We start from the raw sequence: 22648 nt of genomic DNA on the forward strand, positions 1-22648 counted from the left end.
AGGCTCGGCAGTTGTGTCCCCTTCACCGAGAACCGCGGTAGCCTCTAGAAACGCAGGGAACGGCCCTGAGCCAAGTACCTGCCCCAGAGTCCTCAAGACCCTCCCAAAAGCGCCCAGGATGCTCTTGTCCCACAGCAGCCGTGGTGACAGGGAGGGCCCTTTGCCCGCAGCCCCTTTCTCTTTCCCCGGTTTCAGCGTGCCGCTCCTCCTCTCGCTTGCCCTCGCCTCGTAGTTTCTTCCGCAGGCCACGGATGCCTCTTCCTTCTTCCTTCTCCGGGAGCTGGTGCCTGGAAGGACGGCGCGGTCGGGCGCCAGCTCCTCTGCCTGGACGACGGGGAAGCCGGCCGCCTGAGGGACCTTCCCTCAGCGTGCTCTGGCCCCCGGCCCTCCCTCCTCCCTCCTGCCCCCTGCCCCGGCCTGAGCCGCCTCAGACCCCATTTTCTCACCTGGTGGTGCCCGGCGGCCTGGGGGCTTAAAGCATAGAGGGAGAGGGGACAGGGGTACGGCAGGGCAGGGGGAGATTTAGGGGGACAGGCAGCACGGGTGGGCCTCAGCCGCCAGCCCCTTGCAACCAGCTGCTCCGCAGTGACGCGGCAGCTTCTCCCAAGCGATGAGGAACCCCCCTCGGGAAGTTCTGCTTCCCCAGCCCCCAGAACCTCTTGGGAAAGGGCCGCTGCTGCCGATTCACCTGCCTTCAGGGCAGACAGCGCCCAGCACTCTCGATAGTGCTTGGCTGGCGCCTTGTGTGGGGTGGCGGCCCTGTTAGCGGGGTGCGGGTCAGGGCGCCCCTGTAGCGGAGAGGAGGGGCCTCGTGGGCCTTTGGGACCGGGGCTGCCCTGTAAGTCGGGGCCTGGCCCGTGCCCTGCAGTCCCGGGCACTTTGCAGTCCCGGCAGCGGCTCGAGCCCCCTGTAAGCAGGGGCGCAGCCTCGGTGGCCGCCGCTCTGCATGCCCAGCTCCGTTTGCCCAGAGTGCCCGACTCCGAGCCCAGCTCCAGCGCCCGCCGCGACTCCACGTCCGGCAGCACCGGAGCACCGATTGGGTAAGAAAAGCCGATTTTTAATTTTTTTGGGGGGGGGCGGGGGTATAGGGCTGTGTGAGGGCGGCCGGTGTTCAGGTGGTGCTGTGGCCAGCTCTCACCCAGGACCGTCGTCGCTCTCAGACCTGATGGCATTCTCCCGCTCTTGCAGCAGTTGGTCGTGGAGAAGAAGGGAGAGACATCCACCGCGTGCAGAAGGACCTGCGAGGCAAGAGCGAGCGGGAGGAGTAGCGGCAGCGGTCCGACAAAGAGGCGAGAGAAAGCCCTCCTGGGCAGGGGATCTCCCTGTCACCTGGGCTGTGGTCGCCTCAAGCGTCCCTGCCCCTTTGGGGATGTTTTCTTTGCCTCGTGAGCAAGTACTCAATCAGATGCTTTCTCCAACTGCATGTTCCCCATTTAGCTCCTTTTCTGCCCAACTCGGCTTTAACCGCTGCCTGCCACATGGCAGCGCGTGGGATTTTAACCTTTGGCAGCCGCTGGAATGTTTGCGGCGTGTGTTGGTCCTGGCTGCTTGCAAGGGGACTCTCGGGGTGAAGCGCTAAGGCTTGGACAATAGGGCCAAGCCAGAGTTGACTTGTAGACGAGTCCTGTGTATTTTGTAACTGTTAACCATTGTGCTCACAGGTATTTTACTAAGTGATAACCAACCACCTATTCCGATGTAAAAAGTGGAAGTATCGCAGCCTGAACAACAGGCCCTGAGCCGAAGCTGCTCACTCAGTATGTCATCGTTAGTGAAAGAGGTGTGGAAGACGTGGCTCTCTTGAATGTACATTTATCTTTCTTTGTGTGGGGATAAAATAACCGGGTCGTGGAGACCGTAGTCTGGCCCTGTGGCCTGACGTGAGCCCTTGCACCTAGCCTGCCTGAGTAAGCAGAGGAGCTCCCTTAGCTTCTCCCCTGAGCCCTGGCCAGGCTCCGGGGGAATCTAATGTGAGATTGAAACCAGATATTTCCGCTCCAAACCAAGGTGCCAGCTCTTCTGGCTTGCCGATTTTGGGGTATAGAAGGGTGGACCCGCTCACAGCGACTTTGGAGGCCTCACCTACGGGTGGACGCACCGCGTAGGGTTTCCCACTTGCCGGGAAAGGCTCTGCAAACCCTCGCTGTAACCGGGGCTGCCTGCGGGTCTGGGTGATGGCAACGGGTGCAGGTGCTGAGGGATCTTTTTTAACCGCTGTTCCCTCTCTCTCAGGCAGTCAGGATTTGATGCGTTACCCTGTATTTTCCTGTCTGTGTGAGTGCACTATTCCGTCTTTCCTGACTGCGTGTTTTCCATATTCTTCTGTTATTTAGTTATTTCTAATAAAATACGCCTGCTCCTTTCACTCCGGTGTCTGAGTTGAATTGATATCCCTAATCAGCAAAACGGGGGGAGATGAGGTGGCGCTTTCCAGAGCCGAGGTCGGTGTCGGTTTGGCTTTGGGCTGAGCTGTAGCCGCCGCGGCGCTAGTTCCTGGCAAGGGGACGGACGGGGGAGCTGTCGGGGCCAGAGCTGCCGTAAATATAATCAGACAGCTTGCTCGGGTTCTCCAGCTCCTAGCGTACGCTCCAGAAGAGCGGCTGAACGCGGGCAGAAATGTTCCTGGATTTATCTGGGTTTTTTTAAAAAACTATTTCTGCTATCACCAGGGTTTGAAAAACTAAATTGGATAAATGTGAGTTTAGGAAAAATATCTAACACTACGTGTGCTTTTAATAGTTACTGTACTGGTCTCCCAGGGACCGAAGTTACGCTGTTTCGTCCTTAAAACAACTCTGCGCTCCCGTGTCGCGTTGTCACAGGCTTTCCTCCCCCTTCCACCCGTCCAAAGAGCCCTGAGGCTGCTCTGACCGACACTTCGGTCACCCCGCTGAGTTCTGGGTCACAAGGCGAGACTGCGCTGCCCTGCGCTGCGGCCGTGCCGGAGCTCCTCCCGCTCCGGGGGGTTATAAGATTTGGCAGCGTCGGTCCCGTCGGCCCGCGCACCGGAGCGGTCTCGCCCAGCGGCTGCTCCCGCTGGCCGGGGAAGGTTCCCCCGGCGGGGAGAGGCGACCTGCGGCGTGCGACTGCGCCGGGCGGCCCCCGGAGTGCGCGTGCGCGGCGGCGGCCCCGCGACCGGAGGACCGGCGGCCCATAGAGCGCGAGCTCGGAGGAGCGACGGGCACCTCCGGCGTTTATTAACGGTGCTGGTCGCTATAGTTACCGGGGGGGGGGGGGGGGGGAGCGTGGGCCGGGCCGGAGGAGCCGCAGGGGCGGGCAGGGAGGCTGCAGGCAGCGACCCCTCCCTGTCCGGGGCCGGTGCTGGAGGAGGAGCCGGTGCGAGCCGAGGCAGGAGCGGGGCCGGGCGGCTGCGGGGAAAGGTGCGGCGGGACCGGGGGCGGAGGCCGCTCCGCGTCGGGGCCGGGCGGCGGCGGCGCTGCCCGGAGCCGCGCGGGGCTGCGCTCGGCCGGGCTTCCGGGTGCGCGGGCGGCGCGGCGGGAGCCGTAGTCACGTGCAGGGGGCTTCCGGTCGGCCATGTTGGCTCCCCGGGGCACGCCGGGAGCTGCAGTTTCTGCGCTCTCGGTTCCCCGCAGCTGCGGCGCTGGCGGGCGCGCGCGGCACGGCACAGCCCTCGGTACCGGCGCGGCCCGAGACGCGGTTTTGTGGCGGTTTCCCGCGGGCTGCCCGCGGCTCCCCGAGACGCGGTGTGCCCCCCGGCCCGGGGGTGCGCATGCGCGGCCGCGGCGTCTCCCGGGAGTGCGCGTGCGCGGCGGAGGTGAGTGTTGGGGCTGCGGCCGGGCCGGTCCGCGGCAATAAGGGTCCCTGCCGCCTCCGTGCCCCCTCCCGAGGCCGCGCTGGGGCCGCGCGTGTCCGTTCCTGCCCCGGGGATGCCGCCGGCTGCGCCCAGCTCGGGCTGGCGTGGGGTGTCTCTGCCCGGCCTGGCGCTTCTCACGGCTCGGGGGCCAGAAGGGACGGGCGGAGCCGAGCCTTCCCGGCCGTGGGCAGCGGGGCGGGAGCCGCCGCGGCTGGAGCTGGAGGGGCCGGAGAAAGGGAAGGAAGGAGAACGTCAAGGGCATGTGGGCAGCAGCCGCCTCGCCCTGCAGGGGGAGAGCGCCTGCCTCTCCGGGTGAGCGAGGAGCCCTCTGCACAGTCCGCAGCGGGCCGGACCCAGGCGCGGAACGGCCGCGGAGCGAGCGAGCGAGCGAGGCTGCGTGTGTCGGAAGCCACGTCTTGTAAGAGCCGAGAGACACCCGCGTATTCTTTTAGGGGGAGGTCAGCCGGGCGAGTGGAGTTTCAGAAGAAGAGGAGGGGCAGGAGGAAGGAAGGAGAAAGAAGCATCTGACCTGTCCAGTTCTCCCGGCAGTGCCGGGAGCGAGAGCCGCGGTGAGTCCCGGGCCCTCGGGGCCCTGTCGCCCCCCTTGTATGTCCCAGTCCCTTCCCGCCCTTCTCTTTCCCATGCTGTGATTATTTTTTTTTCTTCTCTATATCTTTTCTTTCTTTTCTTCTGCCTTGCTCCCCCTTCCTCTCTCACTTTCTCTCTCTTGTCTTGCTGCTCCCTTTTCTTTTTCTGTCTGCACTTCTGACTGCTTGTTCTGTACCTTTTGCATCACTCCTCAGTCCATTTCTCTCTCGATCCTTCCGTTCTGCTCCTCACTTCTCGGTTTCTCTCTCTTTCCTCTGTCCTACTCCTGCACGTAGTGTGTGATTGAATGAGGTTCTGTGTCTAGCAGGCCTCATCTCGTAAGAGCTGTGAGACACCTACATCTTCTCATAAGTGGAGGACAGCCAGGCACCTGGAGCTGTAGAAGAGGAAGGGAGAAGGCAAACAGAAGGAGGAGTCTGACCTGTCAAATTCTCCTGGCAGCGCGGAGAACTGCAGTAAGTCCCGAGCTCTTGGGCCCCTCTCATCCCTCTTGTGTGGCCTGGTCCCTCCCTGTCTTTCTCCTAGACTCCTCTCTTTCTGGTGCTGCTCAACTTTTTTTGCTCACCTGTATCTTCCGTCTTGCTTGGAGCATCTCCCTGTCCCCATCTTGTAGGTCTTCCCTTTCTCTGCCCTGTACCCTGCCGCTCTTGTTGCCTTTCTCCATCCCTCTCTGTCCAGCTCCCTGTTCCTATTGATGCCCCTTTCTTCTTCCTGCACCCGCTGCTATTCCCTGCGATCTCCATCTCTCTCTTTCCTGCTCCCTGTCCCCCGTTTTTCATTCCTACCTCCGTCCCTCATAGACTGTCTGGCCTTTTTCCTCGGTGTCTTTCTCTCTGGCTGACTCCCTTCTGCTGTTTTTCATTTCCTCCCTATCCATCTTGTTGCCCATCGCTCTTTTGTCTTCTCTCTCTCCATGTGTCGCTGTCTGTCTTCCAGTCACTGGTCTTTAATTCCTCCCTCTTCCCTGTAGCTTGCTGCTATTTTTTTTTTTTCCCTGTTCTCCATCATGCTCTGTCGGGTGCCCTGTCCCTGTTTATCAATTCCTCCCTCTGCCCTGCGGTCTGTCTCTTTTCACCATTTAATTTTTGCCTCGCTCTCTCTCTGTCTGGCTCCTTGTGCCGAGTTTGCTAATTCCTTCCTCTGTGCCCCGTACCCCCTGTGATCTTTGCTGCTTTGTGGCCTGTTTCTGGCTGGCGCTCTGTTACTATTCAGTAATTCCTCTCTCGATGCCTTGTAGTCTGTTGCTTTTGTCTTTTCTCCATCTCTCTGTCTCTGTTTCCCCTGTTTTAGAATACACCCCCCCACCCCCACCCCCCTTCTTTCTGTATGCATCAGGATTAGTTTTTGGCTCCAGGTCTCTTTTTTTCTGTGTCTCTGTCCCTGTTTCCTAATTCTTCCTTCTCTGCCCTGTCACATGTAGCGATGTGATTTGTTTTGTGTTCCTTCCCATGGTTTGCTGTCCTGACTCCCCATCGCTGTTGCTTTTTCCTCCCTCTGTGCCCTGTTCTCTGGAGCTTTTTGGTCTTTCTTCCATCTTGCTTGGTCTAGCTCCCTGCTCCCCCCCTTTTTTTTTTTCCCCTCCATGTCTGTTGTGCCACCCATCCCAGCTTTTTTTTTTCTGCATCTCTATGCTGCTCCTCGTCCTTCTTTGTTGGTTTCTGTCCTGATCCTGCTCCTTCTTTCTGCTGCCTGTTTTCTTCTCTCCCTGCTGCTTTTTTTTCTGCATATCCACGCTGGGTTCCCTGTCCCCATCCTCTCACCGCCCCATTGCTCATCTCTTGTTTTCTCTCTACCCCTGTACTAGTCAGCTAGCTGCCACCTTTCTTCTGTCTTCTTGTGTCCTGCATCTTGCTCCTCATGTTTGGCAGTTTCCAGCTCTGCCCTGCAGCTTGTTGCTCCAGGAACCGACTGACTGTTCCCGGCTGGACTGAGGAGCGTGGCTCCGGGAACAAGCGCCAAGGTGTGCCAGGGGCAGGGGCAGCATTAGGGGCCCTGAGCCCCGGAGCAGACTCACTCCCTTCTGGGACTTGTTCTGTGTGTGACTGAATAAACACTTGCTGTCTGCCGGCTGCCTTTTGTGCTTCCTTTGCCCCAGGTGAGGGGCTGGGAGGGGTGATGATGCTCTGTGGGGGTGGGTGATGGCCTCCAGCTGTGGGCTGGGGCTGGAGGGGCCCCAGGTGTGGGCAGTGAGGCTGATGGCAGCGGCCCCTCCCTGTAAAGGGCTTGCTCCGGGTGGAGGGGCGGGTGCTGCTGTTAAGAGCAAGGCAGCCGTCGGAGGGGTCGGTGTCAACCAAGGGAGGAGCAGAGCAGTCGCTGAGCATTGCTGGGCCCTGGCTGCACCGAGGGAGAAGGTGAGTGGAGCCGTGCCATCAGCTGGCAGCTCCTGGGGAGGATGGCGGTGCCTGCAGGGTGGCAGTGTTGGAGGTGGTGGCAGGGGCTGCCCCGAGCCGGTGGTGAGGCTTCTGGGTGCATTGGTGGGGGTTCGGAGGGGTGAGCAACGGTGTTGCTGCAGGGTCAGAAAGCAGAGAAAACTGCCTCTCGCAACCCAGCGGGAGCTGTGGTCCTGGCGTGTGGGGTTTCTGGCCAGCCGCGTTGGTTCCCTGGGTCACGCTGGGATGCGGGGTCTTACAGCGCTTGGCGTGCAGGCGGCCGTGCCGCGTTGGCCAGCGCGTGCCAGGAGCTGTAGGTTCTGCAGACTCGGCTGCCAGGCAGCTGCACCGCTCGTGGGCGCCCGTAGCGCGGCGCAGTCCTCGCTACCGCCGCGGCCCCTGTGGCGCAGCACGAGGGATAGTTTTGTTGCCGCTTTCACGTGGATTCCCGGGGGCTTCCAGCTGCTCCCCACCAAGCGTCGTGCCCGTTCCTCGAGAGCGTGTGCGCATTGACGTGCCGCTCGGCCGCCGCTCGCGCGGGGGGTGGCGCTCGCCCGCGCTAACCGCCGCTGCCTGGCAAACGCCACACGGCGCTGTCGGTGGGCGACACAGAGGTGGCCCCGTGCCCCACGCTGCCGCCCGCCAGCAACGTCGGTGCGATGCTCCGATGCCCGTGGGGGGGTGCGGCCACGCTCGGTGCCCCCTCCTGGTAAGGAAATGCTGCCGCCGCCCCACGTCACGCTGCCGGCGGGCGCTCGGTGCGCGAAGGGCAGGACTGCAGCGCCGGCCCCACACAGGTGTGCGGCACCGCCAGAGCCGCCTTCCTGCTGCTGCAGCGTGAGGCTTGCTGGGCGTGATTCCTGGGGGTGGGCGAGGGCCGAGGCCGCCAGTGAGGCCGGTCCGCCCCTTTGGCAGGTGTGGGGGCCCCTCCTGCCCGCTGGCCACATGGCAGCGGTGGGGCAGGAAGCTTCACACCGCCTGCTGTGTCAGGCCTCCGCTCTGCTGGAGGTGATCCGGGCCGGGGGAGCCCCAGGGAGTTACCCGAGAGCTGGGACAAAGGCAGAGGGGAATAAGATGGGTGTCCCCCGGGGGTTGGTGCTGGGTGCCTCCCCAGCTTGCCAGAGCTCCCCTTGAGCTGGCACTGGCCTCGCCCGCACCGTGTCCTGGCCCCAGGTCTCGCACCTCACCCTGAATCCCGTCCCGTAGCCCCAGGTCACCCCCGAGCCCCGCGGGGATGGCGGCAAGCCGGCCCTTGGCGCCTCCGCTGGAGCCCCTGTGGAAGGGGGGCTCCGGCCAGGGGCGATCTACGGTAATAACGGCAGTCACTTCACCTTCTCCCAGAGGCCTCACCGGGGCCGCGCTTGCCTGTTCCTTCCCTGGGGATGCTGTCGACTGGACCCACTTCAGAACTGTGTGGGGTTCTCTGCCTGCCCTTGTGCTCCTCTCAGCAGAGAGGTGAGAAGGGACAGGCCCCTGGGACGTTTTCTGGCTGTGGACAGGAGCTGTCACAGCTGAAGCTGGAGAGGCCTGAGAAAGGGAAAGAAGAAAATCAAGGGCATGTGGGCAGCAGCTGCCTTCCACTGCAGGAAGAGAGAGCCTGCCTCTCTGGGCGAGGCAGGAGCCCTCTGTACAGTCCGCAGCGGGCCGGACCGCCAGCGTGCGATCAGGGTCCGTGCGCGTCACCCAGAGCGCGGTACGGCCGCGCAGCGTGCGAGCGAGGCCACACGTGCAGGAAGCTGCGTTTTGTAAGAGCCGAGAGACACCCGCGTGTTCTTTGAGGTGGAGGGCAGCTGAGCGACTGCACCTCCAGAAAAGGAAGGGAGGAGAGAAGGAGAAAGAAGGCTCTGAATCGGCAAATTTTTCCTGGCAGCGCTGAGAGCGACAGCTGCGGTGAGTCGCGGACCCTCGGGCCCTGTTGCCCCTCTTGGACGTTTTGGGCTGTCCCCTGGCCCCCTCTCTATCCCATGCTGCTATGATTTTTGTTGTTTTTTTCTTCCCTGTACTTCTGCTCTCGTTCGTTCCTGCTCCCACTCCCTCTTGTGTCTTCTTCTAGCTCTCCCTTTTTCTTTCTTCCAGATGCTTGGTCCTGCTCTCTCTCCTTCCTTTGTTTCATCCTCCCTTTCTCTCCTGTAACCTAGCGCTGTTATTTTCCTTGTTCAGTTCTTGTTTCAGATCGGCTTTGGGGTCTCTTTTTGCCCACAGCTTTCTCTGGCCAGTTCCCAGGCATTGTTATCCTCGGCGAGCCTGTCTGCCGCTCCATGTGCCTGCCTGCCCATTTCCCTCCCTCCTGGTAATCCCGCCTCTACGCTGTGCCCGAGCTCAGGCCGCCCCTGCTCCTGTATCTCGGCTTTCGGCACGCCCCCGGCGCTTTCGGCACGCCCCCGGCGCTTTCGGCACGCCCCCGGCGCTTTCGGCACGCCCCCGGCGCTTTCGGCACGCCCCCGGCGCTTTCGGCACGCCCCCGGCGCTTTCGGCACGCCCCCGGCGCTTTCGGCACGCCCCCGGCGCTTTCGGCACGCCCCCGGCGCTTTCGGCACGCCCCCGGCGCTTTCGGCACGCCCCCGGCGCTTTCGGCACGCCCCCGGCGCTTTCGGCACGCCCCCGGCGCTTTCGGCACGCCCCCGGCGCTTTCGGCACGCCCCCGGCGCTTTCGGCACGCCCCCGGCGCTTTCGGCACGCCCCCGGCGCTTTCGGCACGCCCCCGGCGCTTTCGGCACGCCCCCGGCGCTTTCGGCACGCCCCCGGCGCTTTCGGCACGCCCCCGGCGCTTTCGGCACGCCCCCGGCGCTTTCGGCACGCCCCCGGCGCTTTCGGCACGCCCCCGGCGCTTTCGGCACGCCCCCGGCGCTTTCGGCACGCCCCCGGCGCTTTCGGCACGCCCCCGGCGCTTTCGGCACGCCCCCGGCGCTTTCGGCACGCCCCCGGCGCTTTCGGCACGCCCCCGGCGCTTTCGGCACGCCCCCGGCGCTTTCGGCACGCCCCCGACGCTTTCGGCACGCCCCCGGCGCTTTCGGCACGCCCCCGACGCTTTCGGCACGCCCCCGACGCTTTCGGCACGCCCCCGACGCTTTCGGCACGCCCCCGACGCTTTCGGCACGCCCCCGACGCTTTCGGCACGCCCCCGACGCTTTCGGCACGCCCCCGACGCTTTCGGCACGCCCCCGACGCTTTCGGCACGCCCCCGACGCTTTCGGCACGCCCCCGACGCTTTCGGCACGCCCCCGACGCTTTCGGCACGCCCCCGACGCTTTCGGCACGCCCCCGACGCTTTCGGCACGCCCCCGACGCTTTCGGCACGCCCCCGACGCTTTCGGCACGCCCCCGACGCTTTCGGCACGCCCCCGACGCTTTCGGCACGCCCCCGACGCTTTCGGCACGCCCCCGACGCTTTCGGCACGCCCCCGACGCTTTCGGCACGCCCCCGACGCTTTCGGCACGCCCCCGACGCTTTCGGCACGCCCCCGACGCTTTCGGCACGCCCCCGACGCTTTCGGCACGCCCCCGACGCTTTCGGCACGCCCCCGACGCTTTCGGCACGCCCCCGACGCTTTCGGCACGCCCCCGACGCTTTCGGCACGCCCCCGACGCTTTCGGCACGCCCCCGACGCTTTCGGCACGCCCCCGACGCTTTCGGCACGCCCCCGACGCTTTCGGCACGCCCCCGACGCTTTCGGCACGCCCCCGACGCTTTCGGCACGCCCCCGACGCTTTCGGCACGCCCCCGACGCTTTCGGCACGCCCCCGACGCTTTCGGCACGCCCCCGACGCTTTCGGCACGCCCCCGACGCTTTCGGCACGCCCCCGACGCTTTCGGCACGCCCCCGACGCTTTCGGCACGCCCCCGACGCTTTCGGCACGCCCCCGACGCTTTCGGCGGGCGGGAACGCCGCGCGCCGACGTGAGGGGCGGAGCTTTCGCCTGAGGCGAAGGGCGGGAACGGCGCGCGCAGCAGTGAGGCGCCGCGCGGCCGCCTGAGGCGAAGGGCGGGAACGGCGCGCGCAGCAGTGAGGCGCCGCGCGGCCGCCTGAGAGGAGTGGGAGCGGCGCCCCCGGAAAAGGCTGCTCGGCGATCGGCGCCGCCTCGGCGGGGACCTCATCGGGTCGGCTCGGCTCGGGGCGGGCGGGGGTGGACCCGAGTCGCCTGTGGGGGGGCGAGCGCCATTGTCTGAGGGGCTCAGGAGAGTCCTGGACCCGCCAGGCGCGGCAAGGTGCCTGGAGCAGACGAGTGCCCGGCGCAGTCGTCCCTGCAGGAAGTGCTGGAGCATCGACTCTGGTGAGAAAAGCCGATCTGTGAGGTTTTTTTCGGGGGGGGAAGGGGGGGTTGGAGGGCGGCCGGGGTTCGGGTGGTGCTGTGGGCACTTCTCGCCGGGGACAGGCGTCCTTCTCAGACCTGACGGCACACTCCTGCCCTTGCAGCAGCTGGTGGCGGAGAAGGGAGAGATGTCCACTGCGTGTGGAAGGACCTGCGAGGCAAGAGCGAGCGGGAGGAGCAGCGGAGGAAGTCTGGGCAGCAAGAGGAAAGAGAAGGGCGCTCTGAACAAAGCGCCGCTGTGAGGGGCGGAGCGGTCGCCTGAGGGGGACCTGCCCGGGGAAGGGGCGAGCAGGAGTCGAACCTGCCTGGGGAAGTACCGGATCGACTTGGGAACGGGGGGGGGGGACGGGACGGGAGCCGCCTTGGAGAGGGGGTCGGTGTCGTCGCCTCGGCGGGGGGGGGGAGCAGTGTCGTCGCCTCGGCGGGGGAGGGGGGGGGAGCAGTGTCGTCGCCTCGGCGGGGGAGGGGGGGGGGAGCAGTGTCGTCACCTCGGCGTGGGGGAGGGGGGGGAGCAGTGTCGTCGCCTCGGCGGGGGAGGGGGGGGAGCAGTGTCGTCGCCTCGGCGGGGGAGGGGGGGGAGCAGTGTCGTCACCTCGGCGTGGGGGAGGGGGGGGAGCAGTGTCGTCACCTCGGCGTGGGGGAGGGGGGGGAGCAGTGTCGTCGCCTCGGCGGGGGAGGGGGGGGGAGCAGTGTCGTCGCCTCGGCGGGGGAGGGGGGGGGAGCAGTGTCGTCGCCTCGGCGGGGGAGGGGGGGGAGCAGTGTCTCGCCTCGGCGGGGGGGGGGGAGCAGTGTCGTCGCCTCTGTGTCTGTGTGGGGGGGGGGAGCAGTGTCGTCGCCTGGTGGGGGGAAGTGGGGTGGTGTCATCACCCTGGGGGGGGGAGTGTCGTCAACGGCAGGGGGTGGGGGAACGGAGCTTCCTCAGGACCGGTGAGAGGGGACTGGAGCTGCCTGAGGAGGGACGGCCATCGCCTCAGGGGCGGTGGAGGGTCCAAGCCTCGCTGAACGCGGCCAGGAGCCCGGAGGAGAAAAGCGCCCGTCGTAGACATCCCTGCAGGAAGTGCTGGAGCATGGACTGGGTGAGGAAAGCCAATCTGTGAGTCTTTTTTGCGGGGTGGGTGGTGGGAGGGCGGCCGGGGTTCGGGTGGTGCTGTGGCCAGCTCTCGCCGGGGACCAGCATCGCTCTCGGACCTGACGGCATCCTCCTGCCCTTGCAGCAGGCGGCGGAGCGGCGTGGAGGTCTCCGTCCTGTACCGCTGCAGGCCAAGAGGGAGTGGGACGAGGCGCGGAGGAAGTCTGGGCAGCAAGAGGAGGAAGGAGAAGGGCGCTCTGGGCAAAGGGACCTCCCTGTCACCGGGGCTGTGGTCGCACCAGCGTGTCGCCAGGACCTTCGGTGCCCTGACCGGCTTTGTGCCGGGTGACCCCCCTGTAAGCAGGGCTCGGGTCTTTGGGTTTTTGCTGGCCTTTTGCCACGTCACCCCGTGGTCAGGCTGCCGGGCAGGTGGCAACCCTCTAAGGGGGGTGAGCGGCGCCGTCTCTGCGGCCGGGGCGGGAAGCGGAGCCCCTAAAGCGCGCCGTGGTGGTGAGCCGCAGCCAGGCCGGCCGGCCTGTAACTTGGGCGCGGGGGGGGGCCTGGCAGCGGGGCCGGGGCCTCTGCTCTGTCCTCCGGGTGGGGGAGCTGGCGCCTGGCTGCGCCTTCCTTCTGAGCACCAGCTCCTCGAGAAGCAAGACAAGGCATCGTGAAGGAGCTGCGAGGCCAGAGCGAGGGAGAGGAGGAGCGGCGGGCTGAAGAGAGGGCTGGGGGGAGAGGCGGGAGCTCAGGGCAAAGGGGCCTCCCCACGGCACCGTTGCCGGCACCTTTGGTGTCCTGGCCGGTGCTGCGCCGGGTGACCTCCCTGTAAGCAGGGCTCGGGTCTCTGGCCTTTTGCCCCCTTGCCCCGACGGTTTGGCTGCCCGGAGAGAGGGGTGACCCTGTAAGGAGAGAGCGGCACCGTCCCCGCACCGAGGGGCAAATGGGGCTCTCTGGCCCCCAAGCCCGCCCTGTAGGCAGGGGAGGGCTGTTTCCCCGGCCCTGGCGGCTTTCCGCCTGCTGGCGGCCTGGCCAGCGTGACCCCCTGGAGTCGGGGCGCGTCGCGGCACTTGTCCCTTGGTCCCCCGCGAAGCCCCGTGGCACGTTGAGTCCCTCTGGGCTCCGTGCGTCCGGGGGGGCAGGTCCGAGGCTCTGCTCTCTTGCTCGCGGGAGGGGACGGCTCCCCAGACATTGGCTGCACAGAGCTCGCTCTCTCTCCTGGGAAGTTTTCTTTCCCCCTGTCCGTGTCCGTGTGCCTGCCTGTGTCCGCGTCGGTGCGAGTGAGCGAGTGAAGGAGCTTCTTGTTTAGGCCCCTGTTGAAATCGCTGCAGCGTACTTAGCTTAAACTTCCCGGGAGGGAAAGAGGGGCTCTGTGCAGCAACAGGGGGTCGGTCCCCGCTGAGCCCGCGAGCGGAGGGCGAGTCCCGGCTGGCCCCTCCTTTCCAAGGACGGAGCCAAGCCGCGCGGTCGTAGCACGGCCGACGCGTGACCCGCCCGCTCTCTGGGCCTGGGTGGCTGCCTGTCCTGCTGGCGACCTGCCAGCGTGCCGGCCCCGTACTCGGGGCGAGTGCCACGAGCCGTGGAGCCCTCTGACCCGACGGTCCTGTAAGCAGGGTTGTGCCCGTCCCCCGCCCTCGGCAGGAGGAGCGGGTAGCGAGCGGGCGTCTGCGGCCCCCGGCCTTCGAGGGCAAAGGCTCGGCAGTTGTGTCCCCTTCACCGAGAACCGCGGTAGCCTCTAGAAACGCAGGGAACGGCCCTGAGCCAAGTACCTGCCCCAGAGTCCTCAAGACCCTCCCAAAAGCGCCCAGGATGCTCTTGTCCCACAGCAGCCGTGGTGACAGGGAGGGCCCTTTGCCCGCAGCCCCTTTCTCTTTCCCCGGTTTCAGCGTGCCGCTCCTCCTCTCGCTTGCCCTCGCCTCGTAGTTTCTTCTGCAGGCCACGGATGCCTCTTCCTTCTTCCTTCTCCGGGAGCTGGTGCCTGGAAGGACGGCGCGGTCGGGCGCCAGCTCCTCTGCCTGGACGACGGGGAAGCCGGCCGCCTGAGGGACCTTCCCTCAGCGTGCTCTGGCCCCCGGCCCTCCCTCCTCCCTCCTGCCCCCTGCCCCGGCCTGAGCCGCCTCAGACCCCATTTTCTCACCTGGTGGTGCCCGGCGGCCTGGGGGCTTAAAGCATAGAGGGAGAGGGGACAGGGGTACGGCAGGGCAGGGGGAGATTTAGGGGGACAGGCAGCACGGGTGGGCCTCAGCCGCCAGCCCCTTGCAACCAGCTGCTCCGCAGTGACGCGGCAGCTTCTCCCAAGCGATGAGGAACCCCCCTCGGGAAGTTCTGCTTCCCCAGCCCCCAGAACCTCTTGGGAAAGGGCCGCTGCTGCCGATTCACCTGCCTTCAGGGCAGACAGCGCCCAGCACTCTCGATAGTGCTTGGCTGGCGCCTTGTGTGGGGTGGCGGCCCTGTTAGCGGGGTGCGGGTCAGGGCGCCCCTGTAGCGGAGAGGAGGGGCCTCGTGGGCCTTCGGGACCGGGGCTGCCCTGTAAGTCGGGGCCTGGCCCGTGCCCTGCAGTCCCGGGCACTTTGCAGTCCCGGCAGCGGCTCGAGCCCCCTGTAAGCAGGGGCGCAGCCTCGGTGGCCGCCGCTCTGCATGCCCAGCTCCGTTTGCCCAGAGTGCCCGACTCCGAGCCCAGCTCCAGCGCCCGCCGCGACTCCACGTCCGGCAGCACCGGAGCACCGATTGGGTAAGAAAAGCCGATTTTTAATTTTTTTGGGGGGGGGCAGGGGTATAGGGCTGTGTGAGGGCGGCCGGTGTTCAGGTGGTGCTGTGGCCAGCTCTCACCCAGGACCGTCGTCGCTCTCAGACCTGATGGCATTCTCCCGCTCTTGCAGCAGTTGGTCGTGGAGAAGAAGGGAGAGACATCCACCGCGTGCAGAAGGACCTGCGAGGCAAGAGCGAGCGGGAGGAGTAGCGGCAGCGGTCCGACAAAGAGGCGAGAGAAAGCCCTCCTGGGCAGGGGATCTCCCTGTCACCTGGGCTGTGGTCGCCTCAAGCGTCCCTGCCCCTTTGGGGATGTTTTCTTTGCCTCGTGAGCAAGTACTCAATCAGATGCTTTCTCCAACTGCATGTTCCCCATTTAGCTCCTTTTCTGCCCAACTCGGCTTTAACCGCTGCCTGCCACATGGCAGCGCGTGGGATTTTAACCTTTGGCAGCCGCTGGAATGTTTGCGGCGTGTGTTGGTCCTGGCTGCTTGCAAGGGGACTCTCGGGGTGAAGCGCTAAGGCTTGGACAATAGGGCCAAGCCAGAGTTGACTTGTAGACGAGTCCTGTGTATTTTGTAACTGTTAACCATTGTGCTCACAGGTATTTTACTAAGTGATAACCAACCACCTATTCCGATGTAAAAAGTGGAAGTATCGCAGCCTGAACAACAGGCCCTGAGCCGAAGCTGCTCACTCAGTATGTCATCGTTAGTGAAAGAGGTGTGGAAGACGTGGCTCTCTTGAATGTACATTTATCTTTCTTTGTGTGGGGATAAAATAACCGGGTCGTGGAGACCGTAGTCTGGCCCTGTGGCCTGACGTGAGCCCTTGCACCTAGCCTGCCTGGGTAAGCAGAGGAGCTCCCTTAGCTTCTCCCCTGAGCCCTGGCCAGGCTCCGGGGGAATCTAATGTGAGATTGAAACCAGATATTTCCGCTCCAAACCAAGGTGCCAGCTCTTCTGGCTTGCCGATTTTGGGGTATAGAAGGGTGGACCCGCTCACAGCGACTTTGGAGGCCTCACCTACGGGTGGACGCACCGCGTAGGGTTTCCCACTTGCCGGGAAAGGCTCTGCAAACCCTCGCTGTAACCGGGGCTGCCTGCGGGTCTGGGTGATGGCAACGGGTGCAGGTGCTGAGGGATCTTTTTTAACCGCTGTTCCCTCTCTCTCAGGCAGTCAGGATTTGATGCGTTACCCTGTATTTTCCTGTCTGTGTGAGTGCACTATTCCGTCTTTCCTGACTGCGTGTTTTCCATATTCTTCTGTTATTTAGTTATTTCTAATAAAATACGCCTGCTCCTTTCACTCCGGTGTCTGAGTTGAATTGATATCCCTAATCAGCAAAACGGGGGGAGATGAGGTGGCGCTTTCCAGAGCCGAGGTCGGTGTCGGTTTGGCTTTGGGCTGAGCTGTAGCCGCCGCGGCGCTAGTTCCTGGCAAGGGGACGGACGGGGGAGCTGTCGGGGCCAGAGCTGCCGTAAATATAATCAGACAGCTTGCTCGGGTTCTCCAGCTCCTAGCGTACGCTCCAGAAGAGCGGCTGAACGCGGGCAGAAATGTTCCTGGATTTATCTGGGTTTTTTTAAAAAACTATTTCTGCTATCACCAGGGTTTGAAAAACTAAATTGGATAAATGTGAGTTTAGGAAAAATATCTAACACTACGTGTGCTTTTAATAGTTACTGTACTGGTCTCCCAGGGACCGAAGTTACGCTGTTTCGTCCTTAAAACAACTCTGCGCTCCCGTGTCGCGTTGTCACAGGCTTTCCTCCCCCTTCCACCCGTCCAAAGAGCCCTGAGGCTGCTCTGACCGACACTTCGGTCACCCCGCTGAGTTCTGGGTCACAAGGCGAGACTGCGCTGCCCTGCGCTGCGGCCGTGCCGGAGCTCCTCCCGCTCCGGGGGGTTATAAGATTTGGCAGCGTCGGTCCCGTCGGCCCGCGCACCGGAGCGGTCTCGCCCAGCGGCTGCTCCCGCTGGCCGGGGAAGGTTCCCCCGGCGGGGAGAGGCGACCTGCGGCGTGCGACTGCGCCGGGCGGCCCCCGGAGTGCGCGTGCGCGGCGGCGGCCCCGCGACCGGAGGACCGGCGGCCCATAGAGCGCGAGCTCGGAGGAGCGACGGGCACCTCCGGCGTTTATTAACGGTGCTGGTCGCTATAGTTACCGGGGGGGGGGGGGGGGGGGGAGCGTGGGCCGGGCCGGAGGAGCCGCAGGGGCGGGCAGGGAGGCTGCAGGCAGCGACCCCTCCCTGTCCGGGGCCGGTGCTGGAGGAGGAGCCGGTGCGAGCCGAGGCAGGAGCGGGGCCGGGCGGCTGCGGGGAAAGGTGCGGCGGGACCGGGGGCGGAGGCCGCTCCGCGTCGGGGCCGGGCGGCGGCGGCGCTGCCCGGAGCCGCGCGGGGCTGCGCTCGGCCGGGCTTCCGGGTGCGCGGGCGGCGCGGCGGGAGCCGTAGTCACGTGCAGGGGGCTTCCGGTCGGCCATGTTGGCTCCCCGGGGCACGCCGGGAGCTGCAGTTTCTGCGCTCTCGGTTCCCCGCAGCTGCGGCGCTGGCGGGCGCGCGCGGCACGGCACAGCCCTCGGTACCGGCGCGGCCCGAGACGCGGTTTTGTGGCGGTTTCCCGCGGGCTGCCCGCGGCTCCCCGAGACGCGGTGTGCCCCCCGGCCCGGGGGTGCGCATGCGCGGCCGCGGCGTCTCCCGGGAGTGCGCGTGCGCGGCGGAGGTGAGTGTTGGGGCTGCGGCCGGGCCGGTCCGCGGCAATAAGGGTCCCTGCCGCCTCCGTGCCCCCTCCCGAGGCCGCGCTGGGGCCGCGCGTGTCCGTTCCTGCCCCGGGGATGCCGCCGGCTGCGCCCAGCTCGGGCTGGCGTGGGGTGTCTCTGCCCGGCCTGGCGCTTCTCACGGCTCGGGGGCCAGAAGGGACGGGCGGAGCCGAGCCTTCCCGGCCGTGGGCAGCGGGGCGGGAGCCGCCGCGGCTGGAGCTGGAGGGGCCGGAGAAAGGGAAGGAAGGAGAACGTCAAGGGCATGTGGGCAGCAGCCGCCTCGCCCTGCAGGGGGAGAGCGCCTGCCTCTCCGGGTGAGCGAGGAGCCCTCTGCACAGTCCGCAGCGGGCCGGACCCAGGCGCGGAACGGCCGCGGAGCGAGCGAGCGAGCGAGGCTGCGTGTGTCGGAAGCCACGTCTTGTAAGAGCCGAGAGACACCCGCGTATTCTTTTAGGGGGAGGTCAGCCGGGCGAGTGGAGTTTCAGAAGAAGAGGAGGGGCAGGAGGAAGGAAGGAGAAAGAAGCATCTGACCTGTCCAGTTCTCCCGGCAGTGCCGGGAGCGAGAGCCGCGGTGAGTCCCGGGCCCTCGGGGCCCTGTCGCCCCCCTTGTATGTCCCAGTCCCTTCCCGCCCTTCTCTTTCCCATGCTGTGATTATTTTTTTTTCTCTGTGATTATTTTTTTTTCTTCTCTATATCTTTTCTTTCTTTTCTTCTGCCTTGCTCCCCCTTCCTCTCTCACTTTCTCTCTCTTGTCTTGCTGCTCCCTTTTCTTTTTCTGTCTGCACTTCTGACTGCTTGTTCTGTACCTTTTGCATCACTCCTCAGTCCATTTCTCTCTCGATCCTTCCGTTCTGCTCCTCACTTCTCGGTTTCTCTCTCTTTCCTCTGTCCTACTCCTGCACGTAGTGTGTGATTGAATGAGGTTCTGTGTCTAGCAGGCCTCATCTCGTAAGAGCTGTGAGACACCTACATCTTCTCATAAGTGGAGGACAGCCAGGCACCTGGAGCTGTAGAAGAGGAAGGGAGAAGGCAAACAGAAGGAGGAGTCTGACCTGTCAAATTCTCCTGGCAGCGCGGAGAACTGCAGTAAGTCCCGAGCTCTTGGGCCCCTCTCATCCCTCTTGTGTGGCCTGGTCCCTCCCTGTCTTTCTCCTAGACTCCTCTCTTTCTGGTGCTGCTCAACTTTTTTTGCTCACCTGTATCTTCCGTCTTGCTTGGAGCATCTCCCTGTCCCCATCTTGTAGGTCTTCCCTTTCTCTGCCCTGTACCCTGCCGCTCTTGTTGCCTTTCTCCATCCCTCTCTGTCCAGCTCCCTGTTCCTATTGATGCCCCTTTCTTCTTCCTGCACCCGCTGCTATTCCCTGCGATCTCCATCTCTCTCTTTCCTGCTCCCTGTCCCCCGTTTTTCATTCCTACCTCCGTCCCTCATAGACTGTCTGGCCTTTTTCCTCGGTGTCTTTCTCTCTGGCTGACTCCCTTCTGCTGTTTTTCATTTCCTCCCTATCCATCTTGTTGCCCATCGCTCTTTTGTCTTCTCTCTCTCCATGTGTCGCTGTCTGTCTTCCAGTCACTGGTCTTTAATTCCTCCCTCTTCCCTGTAGCTTGCTGCTATTTTTTTTTTTTCCCTGTTCTCCATCATGCTCTGTCGGGTGCCCTGTCCCTGTTTATCAATTCCTCCCTCTGCCCTGCGGTCTGTCTCTTTTCACCATTTAATTTTTGCCTCGCTCTCTCTCTGTCTGGCTCCTTGTGCCGAGTTTGCTAATTCCTTCCTCTGTGCCCCGTACCCCCTGTGATCTTTGCTGCTTTGTGGCCTGTTTCTGGCTGGCGCTCTGTTACTATTCAGTAATTCCTCTCTCGATGCCTTGTAGTCTGTTGCTTTTGTCTTTTCTCCATCTCTCTGTCTCTGTTTCCCCTGTTTTAGAATACACCCCCCCACCCCCACCCCCCTTCTTTCTGTATGCATCAGGATTAGTTTTTGGCTCCAGGTCTCTTTTTTTCTGTGTCTCTGTCCCTGTTTCCTAATTCTTCCTTCTCTGCCCTGTCACATGTAGCGATGTGATTTGTTTTGTGTTCCTTCCCATGGTTTGCTGTCCTGACTCCCCATCGCTGTTGCTTTTTCCTCCCTCTGTGCCCTGTTCTCTGGAGCTTTTTGGTCTTTCTTCCATCTTGCTTGGTCTAGCTCCCTGCTCCCCCCCTTTTTTTTTTTCCCCTCCATGTCTGTTGTGCCACCCATCCCAGCTTTTTTTTTTCTGCATCTCTATGCTGCTCCTCGTCCTTCTTTGTTGGTTTCTGTCCTGATCCTGCTCCTTCTTTCTGCTGCCTGTTTTCTTCTCTCCCTGCTGCTTTTTTTTCTGCATATCCACGCTGGGTTCCCTGTCCCCATCCTCTCACCGCCCCATTGCTCATCTCTTGTTTTCTCTCTACCCCTGTACTAGTCAGCTAGCTGCCACCTTTCTTCTGTCTTCTTGTGTCCTGCATCTTGCTCCTCATGTTTGGCAGTTTCCAGCTCTGCCCTGCAGCTTGTTGCTCCAGGAACCGACTGACTGTCCCGGCTGGACTGAGGAGCGTGGCTCCGGGAACAAGCGCCAAGGTGTGCCAGGGGCAGGGGCAGCATTAGGGGCCCTGAGCCCCGGAGCAGACTCACTCCCTTCTGGGACTTGTTCTGTGTGTGACTGAATAAACACTTGCTGTCTGCCGGCTGCCTTTTGTGCTTCCTTTGCCCCAGGTGAGGGGCTGGGAGGGGTGATGATGCTCTGTGGGGGTGGGTGATGGCCTCCAGCTGTGGGCTGGGGCTGGAGGGGCCCCAGGTGTGGGCAGTGAGGCTGATGGCAGCGGCCCCTCCCTGTAAAGGGCTTGCTCCGGGTGGAGGGGCGGGTGCTGCTGTTAAGAGCAAGGCAGCCGTCGGAGGGGTCGGTGTCAACCAAGGGAGGAGCAGAGCAGTCGCTGAGCATTGCTGGGCCCTGGCTGCACCGAGGGAGAAGGTGAGTGGAGCCGTGCCATCAGCTGGCAGCTCCTGGGGAGGATGGCGGTGCCTGCAGGGTGGCAGTGTTGGAGGTGGTGGCAGGGGCTGCCCCGAGCCGGTGGTGAGGCTTCTGGGTGCATTGGTGGGGGTTCGGAGGGGTGAGCAACGGTGTTGCTGCAGGGTCAGAAAGCAGAGAAAACTGCCTCTCGCAACCCAGCGGGAGCTGTGGTCCTGGCGTGTGGGGTTTCTGGCCAGCCGCGTTGGTTCCCTGGGTCACGCTGGGATGCGGGGTCTTACATCGCTTGGCGTGCAGGCGGCCGTGCCGCGTTGGCCAGCGCGTGCCAGGAGCTGTAGGTTCTGCAGACTCGGCTGCCAGGCAGCTGCACCGCTCGTGGGCGCCCGTAGCGCGGCGCAGTCCTCGCTACCGCCGCGGCCCCTGTGGCGCAGCACGAGGGATAGTTTTGTTGCCGCTTTCACGTGGATTCCCGGGGGCTTCCAGCTGCTCCCCACCAAGTGTCGTGCCCGTTCCTCGAGAGCGTGTGCGCATTGACGTGCCGCTCGGCCGCCGCTCGCGCGGGGGGTGGCGCTCGCCCGCGCTAACCGCCGCTGCCTGGCAAACGCCACACGGCGCTGTCGGTGGGCGACACAGAGGTGGCCCCGTGCCCCACGCTGCCGCCCGCCAGCAACGTCAGTGCGATGCTCCGATGCCCGTGGGGGGGTGCGGCCACGCTCGGTGCCCCCTCCTGGTAAGGAAATGCTGCCGCCGCCCCACGTCACGCTGCCGGCGGGCGCTCGGTGCGCGAAGGGCAGGACTGCAGCGCCGGCCCCACACAGGTGTGCGGCACCGCCAGAGCCGCCTTCCTGCTGCTGCAGCGTGAGGCTTGCTGGGCGTGATTCCTGGGGGTGGACGAGGGCCGAGGCCGCCGGTGAGGCCGGTCCGCCCCTTTGGCAGGTGTGGGGGCCCCTCCTGCCCGCTGGCCACACGGCAGCGGTGGGGCAGGAAGCTTCACACCGCCTGCTGTGTCAGGCCTCCGCTCTGCTGGAGGTGATCCGGGCCGGGGGAGCCCCAGGGAGTTACCCGAGAGCTGGGACAAGGGCAGAGGGGAATAAGATGGGTGTCCCCCGGGGGTTGGTGCTGGGTGCCTCCCCAGCTTGCCAGAGCTCCCCTTGAGCTGGCACTGGCCTCGCCCGCACCGTGTCCTGGCCCCAGGTCTCGCACCTCACCCTGAATCCCGTCCCGTAGCCCCAGGTCACCCCCGAGCCCCGCGGGGATGGCGGCAAGCCGGCCCTTGGCGCCTCCGCTGGAGCCCCTGTGGAAGGGGGGCTCCGGCCAGGGGCGATCTACGGTAATAACGGCAGTCACTTCACCTTCTCCCAGAGGCCTCACCGGGGCCGCGCTTGCCTGTTCCTTCCCTGGGGATGCTGTCGACTGGACCCACTTCAGAACTGTGTGGGGTTCTCTGCCTGCCCTTGTGCTCCTCTCAGCAGAGAGGTGAGAAGGGACAGGCCCCTGGGACGTTTTCTGGCTGTGGACAGGAGCTGTCACAGCTGAAGCTGGAGAGGCCTGAGAAAGGGAAAGAAGAAAATCAAGGGCATGTGGGCAGCAGCTGCCTTCCACTGCAGGAAGAGAGAGCCTGCCTCTCTGGGCGAGGCAGGAGCCATCTGAACAGTCCGCAGCGGGCCGGACCGCCAGCGTGCGATCAGGGTCCGTGCGCGTCACCCAGAGCGCGGTACGGCCGCGCAGCGTGCGAGCGAGGCCACACGTGCAGGAAGCTGCGTTTTGTAAGAGCCGAGAGACACCCGCGTGTTCTTTGAGGTGGAGGGCAGCTGAGCGACTGCACCTCCAGAAAAGGAAGGGAGGAGAGAAGGAGAAAGAAGGGTCTGAATCGGCAAATTTTTCCTGGCAGCGCTGAGAGCGACAGCTGCGGTGAGTCGCGGACCCTCGGGCCCTGTTGCCCCTCTTGGACGTTTTGGGCTGTCCCCTGGCCCCCTCTCTATCCCATGCTGCTATG

General features: G+C 64.3%; 2 long non-coding RNA genes across 2 annotated transcripts; both read left to right on the forward strand.

Annotated features, from left to right (window-relative positions):
- Positions 1-3097: 3097 nt before the first annotated feature.
- On the forward strand, positions 3098-6624 carry LOC141963302 (uncharacterized). Its single transcript, XR_012634075.1, has 4 exons — positions 3098-3203; positions 4267-4383; positions 4731-4878; positions 6292-6624. It is a non-coding gene; the product is annotated as an uncharacterized LOC141963302 (long non-coding RNA).
- Positions 6625-16957: 10333 nt separating this feature from the next.
- On the forward strand, positions 16958-18858 carry LOC141963394 (uncharacterized). The gene is made up of 3 exons (XR_012634095.1): positions 16958-17063; positions 18129-18245; positions 18613-18858. It is a non-coding gene; the product is annotated as an uncharacterized LOC141963394 (long non-coding RNA).
- The last annotated feature ends 3790 nt before the right edge of the window (positions 18859-22648 follow it).

Source organism: Athene noctua, chromosome 8 (genome assembly GCF_965140245.1).
Source record: "Athene noctua chromosome 8, bAthNoc1.hap1.1, whole genome shotgun sequence".
Lineage (NCBI taxonomy): Eukaryota > Metazoa > Chordata > Aves > Strigiformes > Strigidae > Athene > Athene noctua.